Source organism: Scyliorhinus canicula, unplaced genomic scaffold (assembly GCF_902713615.1).
Source record: "Scyliorhinus canicula unplaced genomic scaffold, sScyCan1.1, whole genome shotgun sequence".
Taxonomy (NCBI): Eukaryota; Metazoa; Chordata; class Chondrichthyes; order Carcharhiniformes; family Scyliorhinidae; genus Scyliorhinus; species Scyliorhinus canicula.
Window position 1 is genome coordinate 54,091 of NW_024055751.1, and position 23,774 is coordinate 77,864.

Consider the following 23,774-nt stretch of genomic DNA (forward strand, 5'->3'; position numbering starts at 1 on the left):
AGAATGAGGGATCACAGAGAAACCTATAATATTCTGACAGGACTCAACCGGGGAGATGCAGGAAAGATTTTCCCGATGGTGGGAGGGTACAGAACCAGAGGTCGCAGTCTGAGAATACGGGGTAGACCATTTAGGACAGAGATGAGGAGAAATGTCTTCAAGCAGAGTGGTGAGCCTGTGGAATTTGTTACCACAGGAAATAGTTGAGACCAAAATGTTGTATGTTTTCAAGAAGCAGTTGGATATAGCACTGAGGGCAAAGGGGATCATAGGATATGGAAGGGAAAGCGGGATTAGGCTATGGAGTTGGATGATAAGCCATGATCATAATGAATGGCAGAGCAGGTGCCAAGGGCAAAATAGCCTCATCCTGCTCCTATGTTTCTATGTAATCCCTTCCCACACTAAGAGCAGGTGAATGGCCTCTCCCCAGTGTGAACTCGCTGATGGCTTCGCAGACTGGATAACCTAGTGAATCCCTTCCCACACTGAGAGCAGGTGAATGGCCTCTCCCCAGTGTGAGCTCGCTGATGGTTCCGCAGGGCGGATAAAGCTCGGAATCTCTGCCCACACTGAGAGCAGGTGAATGGCTTCTCCCCAGTGTGAACGCGCTTATGTGTCTGCAGACTGGATGACTGAGTGAATCCCTTCCCACACTGAGAGCAGGTGAACGGGCGCTCACCAGTGTGAACTCGCTGATGGATCCGCAGGTTGGATAAAGCACGGAATCCCTTCCCACACTGTGAGCAGCTGAATGGCCTCTCCCCAGTGTGAACTCGCTGGTGTGTCTGCAAGCTGGATACTCGAGTAAATCCTTTCCCACACTGAGAGCAGGTGAATGGCCTCTCCCCAGTGTGAATTAGCTGATGTCTCTGCAGGGTGGATAAATCACTGAAACCCTTCCCACAATGAGAGCAGTTGAATGGCCTCTCCCCAGTGTGAATTTGCTGGTGTCTCTGCAGGGTGAATGAATCAATGAATCCCTTCCCACACTGAGAGCAGGTGAATGGCCTCTCCCCAGTGTGAACTCGCTGGTGTTTCCACAGAGTGGATGAATCAAAAAATCCCTTCCCACACTGAGAACAGATGAATGGTCTCTCCCTCGTGTGAACTCACTGGTGTGACTGCAGGTTGGATAAAGTATGGAATCCCTTCCCACACTGAGAGCAGGTGAATGGCCTCTCCCCAGTGTGAAGTCGCTGATGTCTCCGCAAGTTGGATAAAGCACAGAATCTCTGCTCACACTGAGAGCAAGTGAATGGCTTCTCCCCAGTGTGAACTCGCTGGTGTGTCTGCAGGCTGGACAAATCAATTAATCCCTTCCCACACTGAGAGCAAGTGAATGGCTTCTCCCCAGTGTGAACTCGCTGGTGTGTCTGCAGGCTGGACAAATCAATTAATCCCTTCCCACACTGAGAACAGGTGAATGGTTTCTCCCCAGTGTGAACTCGCTGGTGTGCCTGCAGGTTAGATAACCGAGTGAACCCCTGCCCACACTGAGGGCAGGTGAACGGCCTCTCCCGAGTGTGACTGCGTCGATGAATCTCCAGCTCAGATGGGAATCTGTATCCCTTCCCACAGTCCCCACATTTCCACGGTTTCTCCATGTTTTGGGTCCCCTCATGTTTCTCCAGATTGGACAGTCAGTGGAAGCCTTGTCTACACACAGAATATGTGCACTGTCTCTCCTCACTGTGAATGGAGTGATGTTTTTTCAGGCTGTGTAATAGTTGAAGCTCTCTTCACAGTCAGTTCACTGGAGCACTCTCACTCGGGTGTGTGTTGTGTGGGTCTCGGTGCTTTTCCAATCACACTCATGTTTAAAATCCTTTGAAGCCGACAGATCGGACAAACATTTCTCCTTCTCACCGATGATATTCAGATCAGAAGGAATCATTTGAGTTTGTCATGAGTCTGACGTGGTGTTTGAGACTTCTGTCTGCAATTCCTCCTCTTCCAATATCCTTTAAAAACAATTTATAAAAGTTATCATTGTTGGTACAGGATAGAAATTTTGATCAGACAATTCTAGTTTCTATGGAACATTATTTCCTCTCGTGTTCAAGCTTCTGGGGTAGAACATAGAACATACAGTGCAGAAGGAGGCCATTCGGCCCATCGGGTCTGCACCGATGCACTTAAGCCCTCTCTTCTATCTTAGCCCCATCACTCAATAACCCCTCCAAACCTTTTTGGACACTAAGGGCAATTTAGCATGGCCAATTCACCTAATGTGCACGTCTTTGGACTGTGGGAGGAAACCAGAGCACCCGGAGGAAACCCACGCAGACAAGGGAGAGAACGTGCAGACTCTGCACAGACAGTGACCCAGCGGGGAATTGAACCTGGGACCCTGGCACTGTGAAGCCACAGTGCTGTCCACTTGTGTTACTGTGTTGCTCGTTGCTGCAGAATAAAGGAGACAAGAGCTCTGCTTCTCCACAAACACCTTTGTTTCTTTGATCCAACTTCACACACAAATCTCCATGAACAAATAGTGCCACCTGTAACCCCTTTATGTCTCAGTGACTTCTACTGGATAATTGACATCAAATTAGTATTTAATTGGAAAGTCCATTCCCAACATCTTGTTCTCCAAAAGCTGTAAATCTCCATCCCACACAATCTCCCTCCATTCTCACTCTGCTGTATCTAATATTCACCCTCCCAATTCTCCTGAAGGGCTGATTCATGTTGATTGACAGATCCAAGCTCAGCTCACTGCTTCCTGACCAGGACACAGAGATTATAATAGGAGCAAGAGTAGGCCATTCGGCCCACCGAGTCTGCTCAACCATTCAATGAGATCCTTGGCCGATCTCTCTCGGCACCATTTTCTCCACACGATCCCCATATCCCTCGATAACTTCAATATCTAGAAACTTATCAATATTTGTCTTGAACATACCTGATGACTGAGGCTGCACATTCCTTTGGGGTAGAGAATTCCAAAGCTTCACCAGATCAGATCACCAGATCAGATCACACCAGATCCCTCATCTCAGCTTTCACTCTATTTTCCTATCTGTTCCCCATAACCCTTAACTCCATTGTCAATACAATATCTGTCAAACTTGTGCTTCAATATATTCAATGACCCCCAGATACAACTGGTCCCTGTGGAAGAGAAATCCAAAGATTAACAACCCTCTGAGGGAAGAGATGACTGGAAATCTATAACGTAGCTACAGTCTTGTATTTCAAGGCCTGAAATAATAATACGTTTACTTTATTACAGAACGGTAAATAATATATCTAATCTGTACCATATAACAGCACTAGACATATCTCTGTCCATTATTAATTTAATTGCCGTGAAATGTCACACATCTCCTGGGGAACCACCCTTTTCAATTATGAACATTAGGAAAGAGACAATCATTTTTAAAAATAAATCTCGAGTGACCAATTATTTTTTTCCAATTTAGGCTGCAATTTAGCGTGGCCGATCCACCTACCCAGCACATCTTTGGGGTGTGGAGGTGAGACCCATGCAGACACGGGAAGAATGTGCGAATTCCACACAGACAGTGACCCGGGACCAGCATCGATACCAGATCTTCAGCGCCATAGGCAACACCGCTGAGCACTACGCCACTGTGCCATCACAGGATTGTGACTTTGACATGGGTCTTTCTGTGACTGAACAGAGCCGCACATGGGGGCAGATATCCGTTGAGTTAGTGGGATCCAGAGAGCAGAATTTGCTTGTTTCTTCACTTCTCTTTGCTACTCTGATCAGCAATTTGATATCTAGGTTTGTGCAAAACGCGGTAATGGGAGGCCAAGTACCCAAGCCAAAGGTTAATGCAGTTTGCTGGCCAGGTTGTCTCCATTCTGAGCAATGTGGAATAAGCTTCTCCCAGTCATTGAAAATGTTGCCCCCAACAAACATGGCGGCCGCACATGCGCTCTGCTGCTCATTGTCCCGAGTAAAGATGGCGGTCGTTACCCCGAACCGATCATTGGACCCTCGCGGACCCGCTCCGTGAAATGGGGGAACCAGGAAGCGGTTTTTCCGGGTATGGGCTTGCACAACATGTTTAGAAAACTTTTCCACCCACCAGCCAGATCCATCGCTCCCGCGTTCCACAATATTCCTCTTACCCTTTGTGTAATCCGAGATAAAAGCTTCTCCCGATCGCCATTACCTACACTGCGCATGCTTCAGTCACATCCGCCCCTCATTCACTCCGATTGGTTGGAGGACCAGCCGCTCCCGCTCGGTCCCCCAGTTCCGCCCCCTCTTCCTTTTGGACCAGTACTGCCGTCAATCACTCCCCAGGCATTGTGATGTGGAGCATGCGCAGTGCGGCTCATGTCCAGGGACAGACGCTTGTTTGTCTCATCTTCAGGCGGGAAGGAGGCGGATAAGCGGAGGCAGCGTTAGGGGCAGTGGGTGGGAGGGGAGGCTTCACAAACACCCAGTGGGGGCCTCAACATCCCCAATAACAAACTAGCCGCACCGCCTCAACACCCAACACAACGGCAGCTGCCGCTTTCTCCCGGTGCCAGGCCTCAGTGGACAAATGTGGCTTCAGGAAGGAAATGCAGCAATGGATTTGTTCAGGAGAAATTATCTTTAACTCACTTTACTGATCCTGGAGCAGGAGGAGAGAATGGGGAGGATTTCTATCCTGCACTCACACTGATGGATTTGATAATGCAGGTGGTAGAATTTAAATTCAGTGAATAATCTGGAATTCAAAGCTGCACTCAGTATTAATCTTACACCAGGTTAAAGTCCAACAGGTTTGTTTCAAATACCAGCTTTCGGAGCGCAGCTCCTTCCTCAGGTGTTTGAAACAAACCTATTGGACATTAACCTGGTGTTGTAAGATTTCTTACTGTGCTCACCCCAGTCCAATGCAGCACGGTGGTGCAGTGGTTTAGCCCTGCTGCCTCACTGTGCCAAGGTTCGATCCTGGCTCTGGGTCACTGTTCGTGTGGAGTCTGCACATTCTCCCTGTGTTTGTGTGGGTTTTGCCTCCACCACCCAAAAAGATAGGTGGATTGGCCATGCTAAATTTCCCCATAATTGGAAAAAATTAATTGGGTACTCAAAATTTATTTTATCGATAAGGGAATAGTGTAGAGGGACTTTAGAGGGGTTTCACAGGACGGCGCAACATCGAGGGCCAAAGGGCCTGTACTGCGCTGTTATGTTCTAACGCCGGCATCTCCACATCATGGCTCAGTATTAATGACCTTGAAACCATTGTGGTGAGTTTATCGGAAAGGGAAAGTGTGTCGGACTGCGATTTGCAGCTTTAGAAAACAATAGAAACAATTACTCCCCAGGAACGAGAATTATCTGTTCTGAATTCTGACCTGTGTAAACCGGTTTTACAGGGTTACAAGGAATGGATTGACAGACAGGAAACTCAAATCAATCATCACATCAAGATCTGACTGTTACTCAATTGATCAGGACCTGAATTTCATCAACTTTTGAATGTGGAAGGAGAAATGTTTGTTCTGTCTGTGGGAAAAGATTTCAGTGTGACTGGAAAAGCACAAAGACTGGAGGATGAGAGGTGACTTAATTGAGGTTTATAAGATGATGAGGGGGATAGATAGAGTGGACGTTCAGAGACTATTTCCTCGGGTAGATGTTACTGTTACGAGGGGGCATAACTATAAGGTTCAGGGTGGGACATATAGGAGGTATGTCCGAGGTAGGTTCTTTACTCAGAGAGTGGGCAGGGTGCAAAATGGACTGCCTGCTGTGATAGTGGAGTCGGACACTTTAGGAATTTTCAAGCGGTTATTGGATAGGCACATAGAGCACACCAGAATGACAGGGAGTGGGATAGCTTGATCTTGGTTTCGGACAATGCACGGCACAACATCGAGGGCCGAAGGGCCTGTTCTGTGCTGTACTGTTCTATGACACACACACCCCCCTGAGTGAGTGTTCCAGTGAACTGACTGTGGAAAGAGCTTTAACCAGTTGCACAGCCTGAAAAACACCACAACCTCACAGTGAGGAGAAACCGTACACGTGTTCTGTGTGTGGAGGAAGCTTCAACTGATCATCCAAAATGGAGAGACACAAGGACGGCAGCACCATTGAGAAACTGTGGCAATGTGGGGATTGTGGGAAGAGATTCAGTTACCCGCCTGAGCTGGAAACAGATCAACAGTCACACCAGGGAGAGACTATTCACCTGTTCCGAGTGTGGAAAGGGATACACTCGAATAACACATCTGACTGCACACCAACTTGTTCACTCTGACATGAGACCTTTTAAATGTTCTGAGAAGAGCTTTAAAAAAAATTTAATCTTCTGACACACCAGCGAATTCACACTGGGGATACTCAGGCCATTCGCTTGCTCTGAGTGTGAGAAGGGTTTCACTCAGCTATTCAGCCTTTTGACAGACCAACAAATTCATAATGAGGAGAAACCATTCACGTGCACTGAGTGTGGGAAGGGATTCAATCAGTTATTCAACCTTCTGACACACCAGCGAGTTCACACTGGAGAGAAACCATTTGCCTGTCCTGAGTGTGGGGTGACATTCGCTCAGTTATGCAAACTTGCATCATCAGCGGGTTCACACTGGGGAGAGACCATTCACCTGCTCTGTGTGTGGGAAGGGATTCGCTCAGTCATCCACCCTGCTGAGACACCAGCGCATTCACACTGGGGTGAGACAGTTCATCTGCTCTGAACGTGGGAAGGGATTCACTCAGTCTGCCCAACTCGCCTCACACCAACGTGTTCACTCTGATACGAGACCTTTTAAATGTTCCGCCTGTGAGAAAAGCTTCAAAGGCAAAATGGATCTGCTGATTCACCAGCGCAGTCACACTGGAGAGAGGCCATTCACCTGCTCCGTGTGTGGGAAGGGATTCACTCAGCATTCCCTCCGGCTGAAACACCAGCGCATTCACACCAGGGAGGGAGTGTTCATCTGCTCTGTGTGTGGGAAAGGATTCACTCATTCATTCACCCTGCAGAAACACTAGCGAGTTCACAAGGGGTTGGATTCTGTTATTGCTGCTGTTAATCACATCCAGGACTGAACCATATTCGTTCTGACAGTTGGAGTTTGTTTCAGTTGATGTTAATCATTCCCATGACTCAGCCGGAGTTTAATATTCTGTACATAGATTAATTAAATTAGCTTTGTGTTAATGACAGTGTTCCAGTCCTTGATTTCTCCAAGATAGGAGGAGACAGATTGATGTCCTGTTACCGACTGTTCCATTGTTGGATCTTTTCTGATTTGTTTTGGAAGATATGATAAAGCAAAGCGTAAGACCAGAGAAAAAGATAAGAATATGGGAAATGATAAACAGACTGAGGCAGGAAGAGACAGAGAGAACACATTTAAAATTACATCAGATAAATGCTACAAAAATAATAAAAGGACAAAACTAAAGATCTGTATCAAAACACAAGTAGCATTTGAAACAAAACTGATGAATTGACAACACCTATAGAAATAAGTAAGTACGATCTGATGGCCATTCAGAGACACAGATTGGGACCTGAATTTTTTTATATTCAATCATGGCATGTGGGTGTCGCTGGCCAGTCCAACATTATTGCCCAGCTCTCATTTCCCTTCAAAAGGTGGTGGGAGCTGAATATTGTAGTGTATGTGACATTTAGGAAGGTCAGAAATCTAGGAAAAGGTGGAATTGTTGATGGTGTTAGCACATTAGACAAGGATGATCTAAGCTCAGGAAACGAGGATGTAGGAGTGGTTTGGTTTGAGATGAAAAATGCTAAAGGCAAGAATTTACTTCTGGGAGTGGTGTGCAGACCTCCTAATTGTAACGACACAGTAGGACAGAGTGTAAAGGAAGAGATAATGGGGCAGCACGGTAGCACAAGTGGTTAGCACTGTGGCTTCACAGCGCCAGGGTCCCAGATTCAATTCCCCACTGGGTCACTGTCTGTGCGGAGTTTGCACGTTCTCCCCGTGTCGGCATGTGTTTGCTCCGGTTTCCTCCCACAGTCCAAAGACGTGCAGGTTAGGTGGATTGGCCATGATAAATTGCCCTTAGTGACCAAAAAGGTTAGGAGCGGTTATTGGGTTGTGGGGTGGAAGTGAGGGCTTAATGTGGGTCGGTGCAGACTCAATGGGCCGAATGGCCTCCTTCTGCACTATATGTTCTATGTAATAATGGGAGTTTGTCAGAAAAGGTACAGCGATAATCAAGGGGGATTTTAGTCTACTTATAGACCAGAAAATCAGGTGGTCAAAGGTAGCATAGGTGAGGAGTTCACAGAATGTTCTTGCAATAGTTTCTAAAATCAGCACATTTTGGAGCCAGAGGGCAGGTTATACCAGACTGGGTATTGTGCAATAAGGATTAATTGATAACCTCATGGTGAAGACATCCCCAGGTAACAGCGATCATAATATGACTGAATTTGACATGCAGTTTGAGGGGAAGAAGATTGAGTCCAAGACGAGTAAGTTAAGCTTCAATAAGAGCAATTATGAGGGTATCAAAGCAGAGCTAGCTTAAAATGAACTTTCAAATGAGCTTGTGTGTCAGGTCAATAGAGATTCAGTAGCAGACATTGAAAGAGATATTTCAGTATACACAGAAAATATACATTCTCGTGAGAATAGAACATTCCAAGGGGAGGACCCAGCATCTGTCTTTAACTAAAAAAGTTAAAGACATTTCAATGATTTTCTCAAAAGCATGTAACAGCGCAAAGGCGGATAGCAGGTCAGAACATTGGGCAGAATTTAAAGAAAAGACTATCAACACAAAAATATTAATAAGGAGGAAAACTGGCTAGAAATATAAAGACAGATAGAGTTTCAATAGATATTTGTGTTTGTGAATAATTCAAATGAGTGTTGATTCTCTAGAAAGCTAGTCTGGCAAATTAACAATGGAAAGTAAGGAGATGGCAAATGAATGGAACAGGTATTTGCATCAATCTTCACTACAGAGGAATCAAGTAACATTCCAGAAATATCTGTAAATCAGGCGTAACATATTGGCATGGACTGAAGATTGGCTAACCAATGGGAAACAGGGTAGGCATAAATGGGTATTTTTCTGATTGGGGGAATGTGATGAGTGGTGTGCCACAGGGATCAGTTCTGGAGACTCCACTTATAATAATTTATGGACTTATGGTGGCGGCCATGGTGTGAGTGGTCGCACATTTGGTGTCTCCTGCCAGTGTTTTTTGATATTTTCTCCATCTAACTGGTGGATTTGTTGAGGTGCAGGAGAGGTGGAAGGAGAGGGTGTCCCACCAGTGGAAGGTTTTGTGGACCTGGTGTGGTTTTAAAAGGAAGGAGCAGTTGCGAGAAGCTGTGCCTGCGACATGGGGTAAGATGGCGGAGGGTAAGTGTCCGGCTCTACCGGCTCAGTGGTCGATGGAGAAGCTAGTGGACGTCTTGAACAAGAGGTTCACCCAGCAGAGGAAGGAGACTTGGGCGGACCTGGCAAGGATAGTAGACCCGATTAAGGCGGGGATCAACCGCTTGGAAACGAGGCTGGAGGCTCAGAACCAGGTGAGCCAGAAGGTGGAGGAGACGATGGGAGAGCACAAGAAGCAGCTCACCTCGATGGCGGCCGAATTGGGGGTGGTGCGTGATACTCAGAGTCGGCGTCAGGACACTCAATACTTGTTTCGTTATTCATTGCTTAACATCAGTATATCTATTTATTACACGTGTCTTCATTTCAAATTGAATAACTCTGAACTCTGGAATATACACCATTGACTGACCAACAAAAGAAAGTGTTTCACTGGGTAATACAAATCCCATGGTGCTTTGTTGAGATTAACCACAGTCAGCTTTTAAACAAAGTCAAATATAATTAAATGGAAGAGAATTGAGAATTATGTGTTGCGTATATTTGACCCCTCTGTGTTTTGGTGTGAAAAATTCTGCAGCCTAAATACCGTTCATGTATAAGAAAGGAGGGGTGACAGCAAATCCGCACTGAGCCTGGATTCCCACAGTGGCTTTTCCGGTTTCTCCATCAGGAAGACTGTTTTTTCTTTCCACAAAGCTGGTTCAGTTAAGTCTTCTTTCCTCTAAGTCCGGCTTGGGTCACTGTCTGTGCGGAGTCTGCACATCCTCCCCGTGTGTGCGTGGGTTTCCTCCGGGTGCTCCGGTTTCCTCCCACTGTCCAAAGATGTGCAGGTTAGGTGGATTGGCCATGCTAAATTGCCCTTAGTGTCCAAAATTGCCCTTAGTGTTGGGTGGGGTTACTGGTTTATGGGGATAGGGTGGATGTGTTGACCTTGGGTAGGGTGCTCTTTCCAAGAGCCGGTGCAGACTCGATGGGCCGAATGGCCTCCTTCTGCACTGTAAATTCTATGAAATCTATGAAAGTCAGTTACAGTATCGTTTGTGTCTGTCCTTTTGAGTACACATTACTTTCAGACATCCTTCAATCTGGCCTGTTGCATTTGCTGCTCCCAATGTGGTCTAACCTCCATTGGAGAGACTAAATGCCGACTGGGTGGCCGCTTTGCAAAACACCTTCGCTCCATCCACAAGCTGGAGCCAGACCCTCCTGTCACTTGCTATTTCAACTCACTGTCCTGCTCTCAGGTCCACTTGTCCAACCTTGGCCTGCTGCAATGTTCCCCTGAAGCACAGCACAAAGCCTAGGAAACGCACCTCATCCTCCGATTAGGCATGATACAGCCCTCTGGACTGAACATTCAGTTCAACAACTGCAGACTGTGAACATCTTCCTCCCCCTTCACCACATGCTTATTTCCATCAACTTATTTTCATTGCTTCCATTTTCATGTTTTACCCTCACCATTGCAAACCCCCCCCCCCCCCCCCCCCCCCCATCCCATCCCTCTTGAGAAATCCGCCCCGTTGTCCTCTGACACATTACTTACTTTTGTTCTGCCATTACCGCATTCTAATCTCATAATATGCTACTATGGGGCAGCACGGTAGCACAGTGGTTAGCACAGTTGCTTCACAGCTCCAAGGTCCCAGGTTCGATTCCCGGCTTGGGTCACTGTTTGTGTGGAGTCTGCACGTTTTCCCCGTGTCTGTGTGGGTTTCCTCCGGGTGCTCCGGTTTCCACCCACAGTCCAAAGGTGTGCAGGTTCGGTGGATTGGCCATGCTAAATTGCCCTTAGTGACCAAAAAGGTTAGGAGGGGTTATTGGGTTACGGGGATAGAGTGGAAGTGAGGGTTTAAGTGGGTTGGTGCAGACTTGATGGGCCGAATAGCCTCCTTCTGCACTGTATATTCTAATGAACATTCTCAACTCTCACTGTCCACCGCTTCCGGCTTCTCTCCATAAACAACCTCAGAGAGACCAGGGGGGAGACACTGACCCAGTGACATTGTCACTGCATTAATCACCCAGAGAGACAGGAGAATGTTCTGGGGATATCGGCTCCAATCCATTCAATTAATAAAATCTGGAATTTAAAGTTCCCCATGTCTGTGTGGGTTTCCTCCGGGTGCTCCGGTTTCCTCCCACAGTCCAAAGATGTGCCAATAAGGCGGATTGGCCATGCTAAATTGCCCTTAGTGTCTAAAAAGGTTAGGTGGGTTACTGGGTAAGGAGATAGAGTGGAGGCATGGGCTTAAGTATGGTGCACTTTCCACGGGCCGGTGCAGTCAATGGGCTGAATGGCCTCCTTCTGCACTGTAAATTCTATTATCAGTTCTCAGCGTTGATTACACCCATTTACATTCCCTTTTTCCTTTTGTCCAAGACATTTTTGTCAGTCTCCACCTATTGCTGGCCCACCTTCGAGGCCCAATGGTTCACACCACCCCACCCCCACTACTCTAAATCTGACCCTATTTCCAGTTGTCCAGCTTTGACAGTCACCCAGACTCAAAACGACAGCTGCCATCTCGCTCTAGAGAGGCAGCCAGACCTGCTGAGATTATCCAGTATTTTCTGTTTCTGTTTGAAGCATCCGCAGTAAGTTGCATTTGTCGTACATTTATACATGTTTGAGATGGTGATTAAAATGTTCAGCTGCATATGTAAACCAATTAAATTCTGTTGTGGATGGGCTTCCACATTGCTGGAGGAGGTGCTGACGACAGGGGGACTGGAGAAGGGGGTAATATCGACGGTTTATTTTGGCGAAGGAAAAGGTGTCGCTGGAAGGGATCAAGGCAAATTGGGAGGAAGAGTTGGGAGAGGGTTTGGAGGAGGGGTTCTCGTGTGAGGTGCTCCGAAGGGTGAACGCCTCCACCTCCTGTGCGGATTTGGGGCTGATACAGCTGAAGTTGGTGTATAGAGCACACCTTACAAGGGCGAGGGTGAACCGGCTCTTTGAGGGGGTAGAAGATGTGTGTGAACTTTGCGGGGGGGGGGGGGGGGGGGGGGTCCTGCAAACGACGTTCATATGTTTTGGTCCTGTTCAAAGCTGGAAGATTAATGGGAGGAAGTTTTTAGGGTAATCTCGAAAGTGGTGTACATGAAACTGGAGGCCATATTTGCGGTATCGGACCAGCCGGGGTTGGAAACGGGCACGGAGGCAGATGCTGTAGCCTTCGCCTCGTTGATCGGCCGAAGGCAGATCCAGTTAGGGTGGAGATGAACCTCTCCACCCTGTGCCCTGGCTGGCGGGGGGTGGGGGGCACCTGTTTGAATTCCAGATGCTTGAAAAGGTCAAATTTGAACTGAGGGGAAGGATGGATGGGTTCTACAATTCATGGGCGTTATTCATTGTGCACTTTTGAAAATTGGATTACATCGAACATTGGTGGGGGTGGGGTGGGAGGGTTGGGGGGGGGGGGAAGAGAGACGGACTGTATGTGTTAATGGTGACTATGGATGATTCCTGATAACATGCTGCGGGCTAATGTCTGGGGTTTGGTGGGAGGATGGGATTATTGTTATAGCTATGGGGATTGACATTGCATTCGTTTCGGATTATGATTTGTTGAATGTAAATTTGGGAGAAAATGTGTAAAAGGAGAATAAAAATATATTTTTTTTTAATTTCTGTCGTGGATGAACAAACTGCTAATATCCGAACTGTTCCAAAATAGGAAAATCTTTTTCTTGTCATTGTGTCTTGAAAAGTCAGTACTTCTGATTTTGTTGAATACATTTTAATGTCTTATTTAAGACTAAATCTCTAAGATTTAGACTAAAAGATAAGACTCTAAGATAAGACTAAAATGTATTTTGTGCAAATATTCCTCACACAAAATGAGAAGTACTTCATGTTTCTACCCGGTCTTGAACCGGGGACCTTTTGCGTGTGAGGTGAATGTGACAACAACAACACTTCAGAAACCGCTGGCAATGCAGAAGGACTTCTGCCATGTTCAACTGAACTGCCTTGCTGCAGCTTCTCATGGTTCGGCTGGGAGGCCATGTCACTGATTACAAGAACATGTCTGTTTCTTTAAAACAGATGTCTCAACTTAGAAGACCAAATGAAATAGAACTTATCTGCAAATATCTAACGGAGCAATGCTCTCTCTTCAATTATTAACGCAGAATTCTTATCTTCCTACAGAAACATTTAAAGAACTTTCCACAATATTTGTTTGGTTATCCAAAACTTAACATCAGTATATTTATTTGTCACATGCGTCTTCATTTCAAACTGAATAACTCTGAAATATACACCTTAGAATTGCAAAGATGACTGACCAACAAAATAAAGCGTTTCACTGGCTAATAGAAATTCCATGGTGCTTTGTTGAGTTTGACCACAGTCAGCTTTTAAACAAAGTCAAATATCGTTAAATAGAACAGAATTGAGAATTATGTGTTGCTAATATTTGACCCCTCTGTGTTTTGGTGTGAAACGTTCTGCAACCTAAATACCGCTCACGTATAAGAAAGGAGGGGTGACAGCAAATCCGCACTGAGCCTGGATTCCCACATCTCCCGGAGTGGCTTTTCCTGTTTCTCAATCAGGAAGACCGTTTTTTCTTTCCACAGAGCTGGTTCAGTTAAGTCTCTGGCATTTCCTCTAATTCAGTTACAGTATCGTTTGTGTCTGTCCTTTTGAGTACACATTACTATAAACATCCTTCAATCTGGCCTGTTTCATTTGCTGATCCCAATGCCATCTACTCTACATTGGAGAGACTAAATGCCGACTGGGTGACCGCTTTCCAAAACACCTTCGCTCCATCGACAAGCTGGTGGCAGACTCTCCTGTCGCTTGCTATTTCAACTCACTGTCCTGCTCTCATGTCCACATGTCCGATCTTGGCCTGCTGCAATGTGATAACCACGGCACTACAGAATCCGCTGGTAGTGCAGCCTATGGAATTTGTCACCACAGGAAATAGTTGAGGCCAATGCATTGCATGTTTTCAAGAAGCAGTTAGATATAGCACTTAGGGCGAAGGGATCAAAGGATATGGAGGGGAAAGCGGGATTAAGCTATTGAGTTGGATGATAAGCCATGATCATGATGAATGGCAGAGCAGGCGCAAAGGGCAAAATGGCCTCTTCCTGCTCCTATTTTCTATGTTTCCATGCAATTCCCTTCCCACACTAAGAGCAGGTGAATGGTCTCTCCCCAGTGTGAAGTCGCTGGTGTGTCTGCAGAGCAGATAACTGTGTGAATCCATTCCCACAGAGGGAGCAGGTGAAAGGCTTCTCCCCAGTGTGAACACGCTGATGTTTCCGCAGGATGGATGAATCAATAAATCCTTTCCCACATTGAGAGCAGGTGAATGGCTTCTCCCCAGTGTGAATTCGCTGATGTGTCTGCAGGCTGGATAAAGCACCAAATCTCTCTCCACATTGAAAGCAGGTGAATGACTTGTCCCCAATGTGAACTCGCTGATGGCTCCGCAGACTGGATAAAGCACGGAATCTCTGCCCACACTGTGAGCAGGTGAATGGCTTCTCCCCAGTGTGAACTCGCTGGTGTGTCTGCAGACTGGATAACTGTGTGAATCCATTCCCACAGAGGGAGCAAGTGAATGGCCTCTCCCCAGTATGAACTCGCTGGTGAGTCTGCAGGTTGGATAACCAAGTGAATCCCTTCCCACACTGAGAGCAGATGAATGGCCTCTCCCCAGTGTGAACTCGCTGGTGTGTCTGCAGGGTGGATGAATAAATGAATCCCTTCCCACACCGAGAGCAGGTGAATGGCCTCTCCCCAGTGTGAACTCGCTGGTGTGACGTCAGAGTGGATGAATCAATAAATCCCTTCCCACACTGAAAGCAGGTGAATGGCCTCTCCCCAATATGAACTCGCTGATGTTTCCGCAGAGTGGATGAATCTATAAATCCCTTCCTACACAGAGAGCAGGTGAATGGCTTCTCCCCAGTGTGAATTCGCTGATGTATCTTCAGGGTGGATAAATCAATAAATCCCTTCCCACACTGAGAGCAGGTGAACGGCCTCTCCCCAGTGTGAATTCGCTGATGTATTTGCAGGTGGGATGCTTGAATGAATCCCTTCCCACACTGAGAGCAGGTGAATGGCCTCTCCCCAGTGTGAACTCGCCGATGTCTTTGCAGGTGGGATGACTGAGTGAATCCCTTCCCACACTGAGAGCAGGTGAATGGCCTCTCCCCAGTGTGAACTCGCTGATGTTTCTGCAGGGTGGAGAAGTCAATAAATCCCATCCCACACTGAGAGCAGGTGAATGGCCTCTCCCCAGTGTGACTACGTCGATGAATCTCCAGCTCAGATGGGGATCTGTATCCCTTCCCACAGTCTCCACATTTCCACGGTTTCTCCATGTTTTGGGTCTCCTCGTGTCTCTCCAGATTGGACAATCAGTGGAAGCTTTGTGTACACACAGAACATGTGCACTGTCTCTCCTCACTGTGAATGGTGTGATGTTTTTTCAGGCTGTGTAACTAGTTGAAACTTTTTCCACAGTCAGTTCACTGGAACTCTCTCACTCGGGTGAGTGTTGTGTGGGTCTCGGTGATTTTCCAGTCACATTTAAAATCTTTTCAAGCGGACAGATTGGACATACATTTCTCCTTCTCGCCGATGATATTCAGAGCCCGATGATATTCAAGTCAGAAGGAATCAAGTGAGTTTGTCACAGGTTTAGCACACTGGGCTAAATCGCTGGCTTTGAAAGCAGACCAAGGCAGGCCAGCAGCACTGTTCAATTCCCGTACCAGCCTCCCCGAACAGGCGCCGGAACGCGGCGACTAGGGGCTTTTCACAGTAACTTAATTGAAGCCTACTCGTGACAATAAGCGATTTTCATTTCATGTAGACGTGATGTTTGACATTTCTGTCTATAATTTATTCTCTTCCAACATCCTTTAAAAACAATTTACGAAAGTCATCAATTAGGATAGAAATTCAGAACAGACAACTCTAGTTCCGATGGAACATTATTTCCTCTCTCGTTCTCCAAAATCTGTACATCTCCATCCCACACAATCTCCCTCCATTCTCACTCTGCTGTACATAATATTCACCCTCCCAATTCTCCTGAAGGTGCTGATTCATGTTGATTGACAGATCCAAGCTCAGCTCACTGCTTCCTGACCAGGACACAGGGATTATAATAGCAGCAAGAGTAGGCCATTGGGTCCACTGAGTCTGCTAAACCATTCAATGAGATCCTTGGCCGATCTGCATCATCACCATTTTCCCACACATTCCCCATATCCCTTAATACATTCAATATCTAGAAACCTATCAATATTTGTCTTGAACATACTCGATGACTGATGCTCCACATTCCTCTAAGGAAGAGAATTCCAAAGCATCACCTTATCCTCGAGTGAAGAAATCCCTCCTCATCTCAGCTTTCACTCTATTTTCCTACCTGTTCCCCATAACCCTGAACTCCTTTGTCAATAGAATGTCTGTCAAACCTGTGCTTCAATATATTCAATGACCCCCAGATACAACTGGTCCCTGTGGAAGAGAAATCCAAAGACTAACAACTCTCTGAGGGAAGAGATGACTGGAAATCTACAATATAGCAACAGTTTTATATTACAAGACAAGAAATAATAACGCATTTACTTTATTACAAACTGTAAATAATATAAATAATCTGTTGCAACTGTCCTGGCTTGAGACAATTCACACCTCTTTAAGCCGTGATTAACCCTATCTCCAGTTGCACCGTCTGGACCCGTAAAGACTTAATTATCTGCAAAGACTCGCATTCAAAGTGTCATCTTTTATCATTGGCTGTGTTTGTGTAACCTTCCTCTTCGTTCACCTGATTAAGAAGCTACACTCTGAAAACTCGTGATACCAAATAAACCTGTTGTTGTCAGACTTCTCCCTGAGCCCAGCCCAGTCCAAGGCGGCATCTCCACATTCTGAACAATGGGGAACAAGCCCCTCCCACTCATTGAAACATCGCCCCGACAAAGATGAGAAACGCGCATGCGCCCTGATGCACATCCAATAAAGATGGCAGCCGTTAACTCGAGCCGAAAATAAGAAGCTGCAGCCCCGCTCGGTACAAACAGGGTCCCGTAAAACTTTCCGAAGTTTGCGATTTCAACAGTTTTATACAACGTTTCCGCCCATTCCCGCGATTTCTCGCTCCCTCCATATTGTTAAACGCCTCATACCAATTTCCGATCTGAAGACAAAGCTCTTCCCGGTCGCCATTACCCACACTGCGCATGCTTCAATCACAGCAGGCCCCGCCCCCATTCACTCCGATTGGCTGGAGGATCAGCGGCTGGGTGGGTCCTGGAGTCCCGCCCCTCCTCTTCCTATTGGTCCGGAGCTGCCCGTCAATCACCCCGGCATTGTGACGGTTGCAGATGGTAAGAACAGCCACAGGCTCAGGCTGACTCGCTGATTGATCAATAATAACATTGTTTCACATTCGGCTCTGAGGCCGCCCTCAGGATTTGTAAACCCCGCCCCCGACACTGACCTTTCACCTGACACTTCACAATGCCCGGGCAATGATTGACGGCTGCTCCGGAACAAGAGGAGGAGAAGGGGATTGGTTGGAGGACCGAATAGGAGTGGCTGGTCCTCCAACCAATCAATGAATGAGGGCGGGGCTCTCGGGAGGCCCGATCTTCACAGAAGAAGCAACCGCGCAAGCGCACGCGCCAACTCAAACAAAGAAAGTTTCGTTTCCTCAATTTCTAACCTGGATGCAAAGTGATGATTTTTGCAAACAGAGATTACAGCTATCGGGCAAAAATTAAACAGATTGGGACTTATTTTCTTGAGAAATCAAGTGACTCAATTGTGACCTGATACAAGTCTTTAAAATGACCTGTGGGTTGGACAGGGGAGAGGTGGGGAGGATGCTGCCACTTGTAAAGAAGTCGAAAACTGGGAGCCAGGAATAAACATAGGTAGCACAGTGGTTAGCACTGAGAAACGGTGCGGGATTTACCGGTTTCACGCTTGACACTGAGGAGGCTGACAAGCACTGTTGCTTCACAGTGAGAGGATGCCAGATTCAATTCCCGCTTGGGTCACTGTCTGTGCTGAGATCTGCGTGTTCTCCCCGTGTCTGCGTGGGTTTCCTCTGGGTGCTCGGGTTTCCTCCCACAAATCCTGAAAGATGTGCTGGTTCGGTGAATTGGGCATTCTGAATTGTCCCTCTGTGAACCTGAACTGACTCCGGAATGTGGCAACTGGGGGCTTTTCACAGTAACTTCATTGCATAAGCCTACTTGTGACAATAATGAATATTATTACTATTATAAACTAGGTCATAAATACAAGAGAGTTACTAATAAATCCAAGAGGGAGATATGGACACATTTCTTCATTCACTGGATTAGAATGTGCAACTTGTTACCAGGGAAGGAGTTGAGGAAAGTGCTGGGAAGTTTCCAAAATGAAATGGGACAAGCACATGAGAAAAGGGAGTGGAAAGATCAGCTGACAGGCTGAGATGAGATGGATGGGATGGAAGGAGATGTGTGTCGAGTATAATCAGCAGCAGAACAGTTGGACCAACTGGCCTGTTTGTGCATTGTAGAATCTAAGTAATTCAATGTAAACTTCTTTTGCAGAATATTTGGATTGCAGATGGGAAATTCAAACCAAACATCATGTCAAGTCCTAACAGTCTATCGATTCATCAGGAGTTGAAAATCATCAGCCTTTCAATGTGGAAGGAGAAATGTTTGTCCTGTCTGAGAGAAAAGATTGCAAACATCAGTGTGACGGGAAAAGCACTGAGGCACATACACACTGACTGTGCAAAGAGCTTTAACCAGTCACAGAGTCTGAAAAAATATTGCACCATGTACATCAGGAAGAGATCGGACTCAGGCCGTGTGTGTGGACGAGGCTTTAACTCATCGTCCAACCTGGAGACATAAGAACACCGGCACCAAGGAGAAACCGTGGAAATGTGGGGACTGTGGGAAGGGTTTCAATTATCCATCTGAAGTGGAAACTCATTGACAGTCACACTGGGGAGAGGCCATTCACCTGCTCTGTGTGTGGGAGAGGATTCACTCAGTCATCCAACCTCTACACACCAGCATGTTCACACCGCTGAGAGGCCATTCACCTGTCTGGATTGTGGGAAGGGATTTAATGCTTTATCCAACCTCCGGACTCACCATCAGGTCCACTCTGACCAGAGACCGTTTAAATGTGCTGAATGTGAGAAGAACTTTAAAAGCAGAAAAGATTTACTGATACATCATCGTACTCACTGGGGAGAGGCCATTCACCTGCTCCGTGTGTGGGAAGAGATTGACTTGTTCACCTATCTTCTGACTCACCAATTTGTTCACACTGATCAGAGACCTTTTAATTGTTATGACTGTGAGAAAACTTTGAAAAGCAAAAAGGATCTCCTGAAACACCAATACACTCACATTGGGGAGAGGCTAGTCATCTGCTCGATCTGTGAGAAGGGATTCACTCGATTAGCTCACCTCTGACACACCATCAAGTTCACACCGGGGAGAGACCGTTCACCTCCACTGTGTGTGGGAAGGAATATATTGACTGATCCAACCTTCTGATACACCAGCAGATTCACACTGGGCAGAGACCATACACTTGCTCCGTGTGTGACAAGAAATTCACTCAGTCATCCCACCTGACTGACTGCACACCAACTTGTTTACACTGATCAGAGACCGTTTAAATGTTCGCACTGTGAGAAGGGATTTAAAAGTAAACAGAATCTGATGAAACACGAGCGGATTCACACTGAACTGCCCTGCATGTGGGAAGGCATTTGCTCAGTCAAACAACCTGCTCAGACACCAGCAAGTTCACAAGCGGCATCAGGGTTTGGATTCTGCTGCTGTCAATCACATGCAGAAGTTACATTTATTTGGATGCCTATTTCATGTGGGATTCCACAGTTTTGTGGTATATATCAATGATTCTGAGTTAAATGTAGGAGCAACGATTAAGAAGTTGGTAGAAGGTACAGACGTTTTTCATGTGTTTCACAATGCGTGGGTTTCCTCCGGGTGCTCCGGTTTCCTCTTACAAATCCTGAAAGACGTGCTTCTCCCTTAGTGTAGCCGAACAGGCACCACAGTGTGGCAGCATTAATGTCAGCCTACTTGTGACTATTATGCAGAATAAATCCATGGACAGCAGGAAGATATCAATGGACTGGGTCAGACGGACAGAAAAATGGAAAATGGAATTCAATCTGCAGTAGTGTGACATCAAGAATTTGGAGGGTAAAGAAGAGAAGGGAATGAAGAATAAAAGGAATGATGCTGAGAATTATACAGGAACAGTGACCTTGGATTCAAAAACCACAGATTCCTGAAGGTGGCTGGACAGGTAGATCAGGTGGCCAAGAGGCATTTGGGACATTTTTCTTTCTTGTCTGAGGCCTAGAATGAAAGAACAGGGAGATTATGTTTCAATTTGATAAAACATACAGCACATCAAGAGTACTGAGTACAGTTCTGGTCACTACATTAATCAACTATAAAGTAAGGACATATTAATCAACTAATGTAAATCTTAAAATAAATTCATAATTTATCATATAGTTACATTCATTGTTCAGTTAATCAAATCTAGGGGATAGATAACACTAACGAACAAAGGATTGCAACAGTTGGAAATCTCAATTTCTCAGTCAATTAAATTCTGAGGTGTTTAGATAATAATCATTTCAGTTAATTCTATAAAACAAGGTGACTTCAGCACAATGGAAGAAGCTGATTGGTGAGTAGCTGATAAACATTTATTTATTTTAATATGAAATTGATTTTGGTTCAGTCAGTTAATAATCAGATAAACAAAGGCACAGCAGGGAATCCCAGTCCCATGGAATGCGCATCCAGTTCCCAGTGGTGAAAGCAGCATCTTTCTCATAGGCTGGACAATCACGCGTGCAGGAAATGTCATCAGCTGCAGCAACAGGAAGCAAAGAAGAGTATTTCTCAGGATAAGATTCCATGCTTTGTGTGATATACATCAATGATTTAAACTTTGACATAGGGGACATGTTTAAGTCTTGTGATTGGGAGGAAGAAAGCTTTAACCGGCAGGAAAATTTCAGCCGAGTGATCAGGTGGTAAGACAAGTAACAAATGGGGATTAATCTGCAACATTGTGAAGTAATAAATACATTTGGGGCGGACAAACAAGGCAAAGAGAAATAGTATTACTGGTATGAGTGAGAAGAGTAGAGGCACAGAGGGAGATTGAAGTGCAGGCTCACATATCTCTGAAAGTAACAGGAGAGGTAGATGAGGTGGTTGAAAAGGCACACAGGGCATCACAGTAGCATAGTGGTTAGCACAATTGCTTCACAGCTCCAGGGTCCCAGGTTCGATTCCCAGCTGGGTCATTGTCTGTGCGGATTCTGCACGTTCTCCCCATGTGTGCGTGGGTTTCCTCCGGGTGCTCCGATTTCCTCCCACAGTCCAAAGATGTGCAGTTTCGATGGATTGGCCATGCTAAATTGCCCTTCGTGATCAAAAAGGTTAGGAGGGGTTATTGGGTTATGGGGATAGGGTGGAAGTGAGGGCTTAAGTGGGTCGGTGCTGACTCGATGGGCCAAATGGCCTCCTTCTGCACTGTATGTTCTATGTTCACGACGTCGATATTAAGTGAGACACAGCATATAAGAGCAGCGAATATGTCCAGCATTTTCTGGTGATGAACGATTATGGGCTGGATTCTCTGTCCGCAGGATCCGCTACAACCAAAAGCCGGCAGCGCCCCCACATCGATCCTCTGCCCGGTGGGGGGGTCAGCAGCCACTCCGCGTAAAGCCGCCGGCTCTACCTGTGGTTACGCTGCAGAACGGCTGGGTCAATGGCCGTGCATGCGCAGAGCTGTGACCTGCGACGGCCGTGCCGGAAAGCATGGTACTGGCCGCGTGCGGACCCGGTTTGCCAAAATCTGCTCCCCTGTAACCCCCCTCGCCAACCCCAGACCATCCCCCCAGCCTCAGCCGAAGCCTCCCCTGCCAGCGGAATGGCTCCCCAACCCCCCGACAGTGACAGCGCTGGACACAGTCCGCAGCCACCACGCAAGGTCCCTGAAAGTTTTGAGGACACATAGAACACAGAACAATACAGCACAGTACAGGCCCTTTGACCCACAATGTTGTGCCACCCATTTATCCTAATGTAATATCAACCTAACCTACACCCCTTCAATTTACTGCTGTCCATGTGTCTGTCCCAAGAGTCGCCTCAAAGTCCCCATGTCCCACATCATGGCCAATTGGGGCTGGAGCATTGGGGAGGGTCCCAGGTGATGTCCGGGGACCGTCCATACGCCATGTGGCGTACTCCTCGAGAATACCGTTTTAGGGGGCGGAGTATCGGAAAAACGGTGCACCCTCTGATACCAGCATCAAAATGGAATGTTCGGCCGATCGCCGAACGCGATTCTGCCGATCGGAGAATCCAGCCTATTCTGGGCCAGGGTTTAGAGAACCCCAAAGTGCATCATGGAGTTCACCTGACCCACAACTTTAAATAGATTGTGGTTATGGGGAGCACAAGGGACCACTTTGCAGGTGTGATGCAACAGAGAGCTAGTGTGTTTAAAACAAAACAATGTTTATTCTATGAATCCAGTTAACATTTTATAAACAAACAGTAAACAATTCATCAACTACCAATCCTGACCACCCCACCAAAAGAATACAGTACTCTATAGCTAACCCTGGATAACTTTCCTAACAACATCCATAAGATAAATCCTTTCGAAAATAAAGACAACAGGTTTAAATGTTCTACAGAAACAGGTATTACTTTGAAATCATCAATGATCACAAGACATAACACAGAGGAGCAAAATTAGGCCACTCGGCCCATCGAGTCTGCTCCGCCATTGAATCATGGCTGATATTTTTCTCACCCCCTCATACTCATGAAGAAGGAGCTTTTAAAGATCGAGTCACCTTGTTGAAAATCAAACTAAACTCACTGTCTTCACCAGCTATCTATAAAGTCTCAGGCAAGCGAGCACTCGGAAGCGATGACTGTAGAAAAGTTTCGATTTATTCCTCTTACTATTTATATCTTCTACTCACCAAAGGGGTCTCCGGCGTCTACCCACACCTGGGTCGGGATATTTATGTTCCAGCAGTCCGAGGAAAAGGTGGGGCAGCTCCTACTCCCCTCACCTTGGTAAATAATACTCAGGTGAGGCTACAGGGGCTCTGAGGTTGCAGATCCCTGGGCCTCCTGTAGGGTTAGAACACTACCCAGGCCATGGAGACAGATTAGGAAACCCTGTCCCTAGATCGGTTCAAAATTGAGGACGTGTTGAAGTGAGAATGTAAATTACAGGAGTGCTGGCAATAATCTCCCAGCCATTCCTGGGGGTGCCAGAGGACTGGAGAATTACAAATGTTATGCACTTGTTCAAAAAGGACAGTTCCAGCAATTACAGACCAGTTAGTTTAGAATATCCTGGGAAAGG

The 23,774-nt window shown here is 46.4% G+C and overlaps 1 pseudogene; it reads right to left on the reverse strand.

Annotated features, from left to right (window-relative positions):
- Positions 1-397: 397 nt before the first annotated feature.
- Positions 398-15,673, reverse strand: LOC119960914 (annotated as a pseudogene).
- Positions 15,674-23,774: the final 8,101 nt, after the last annotated feature.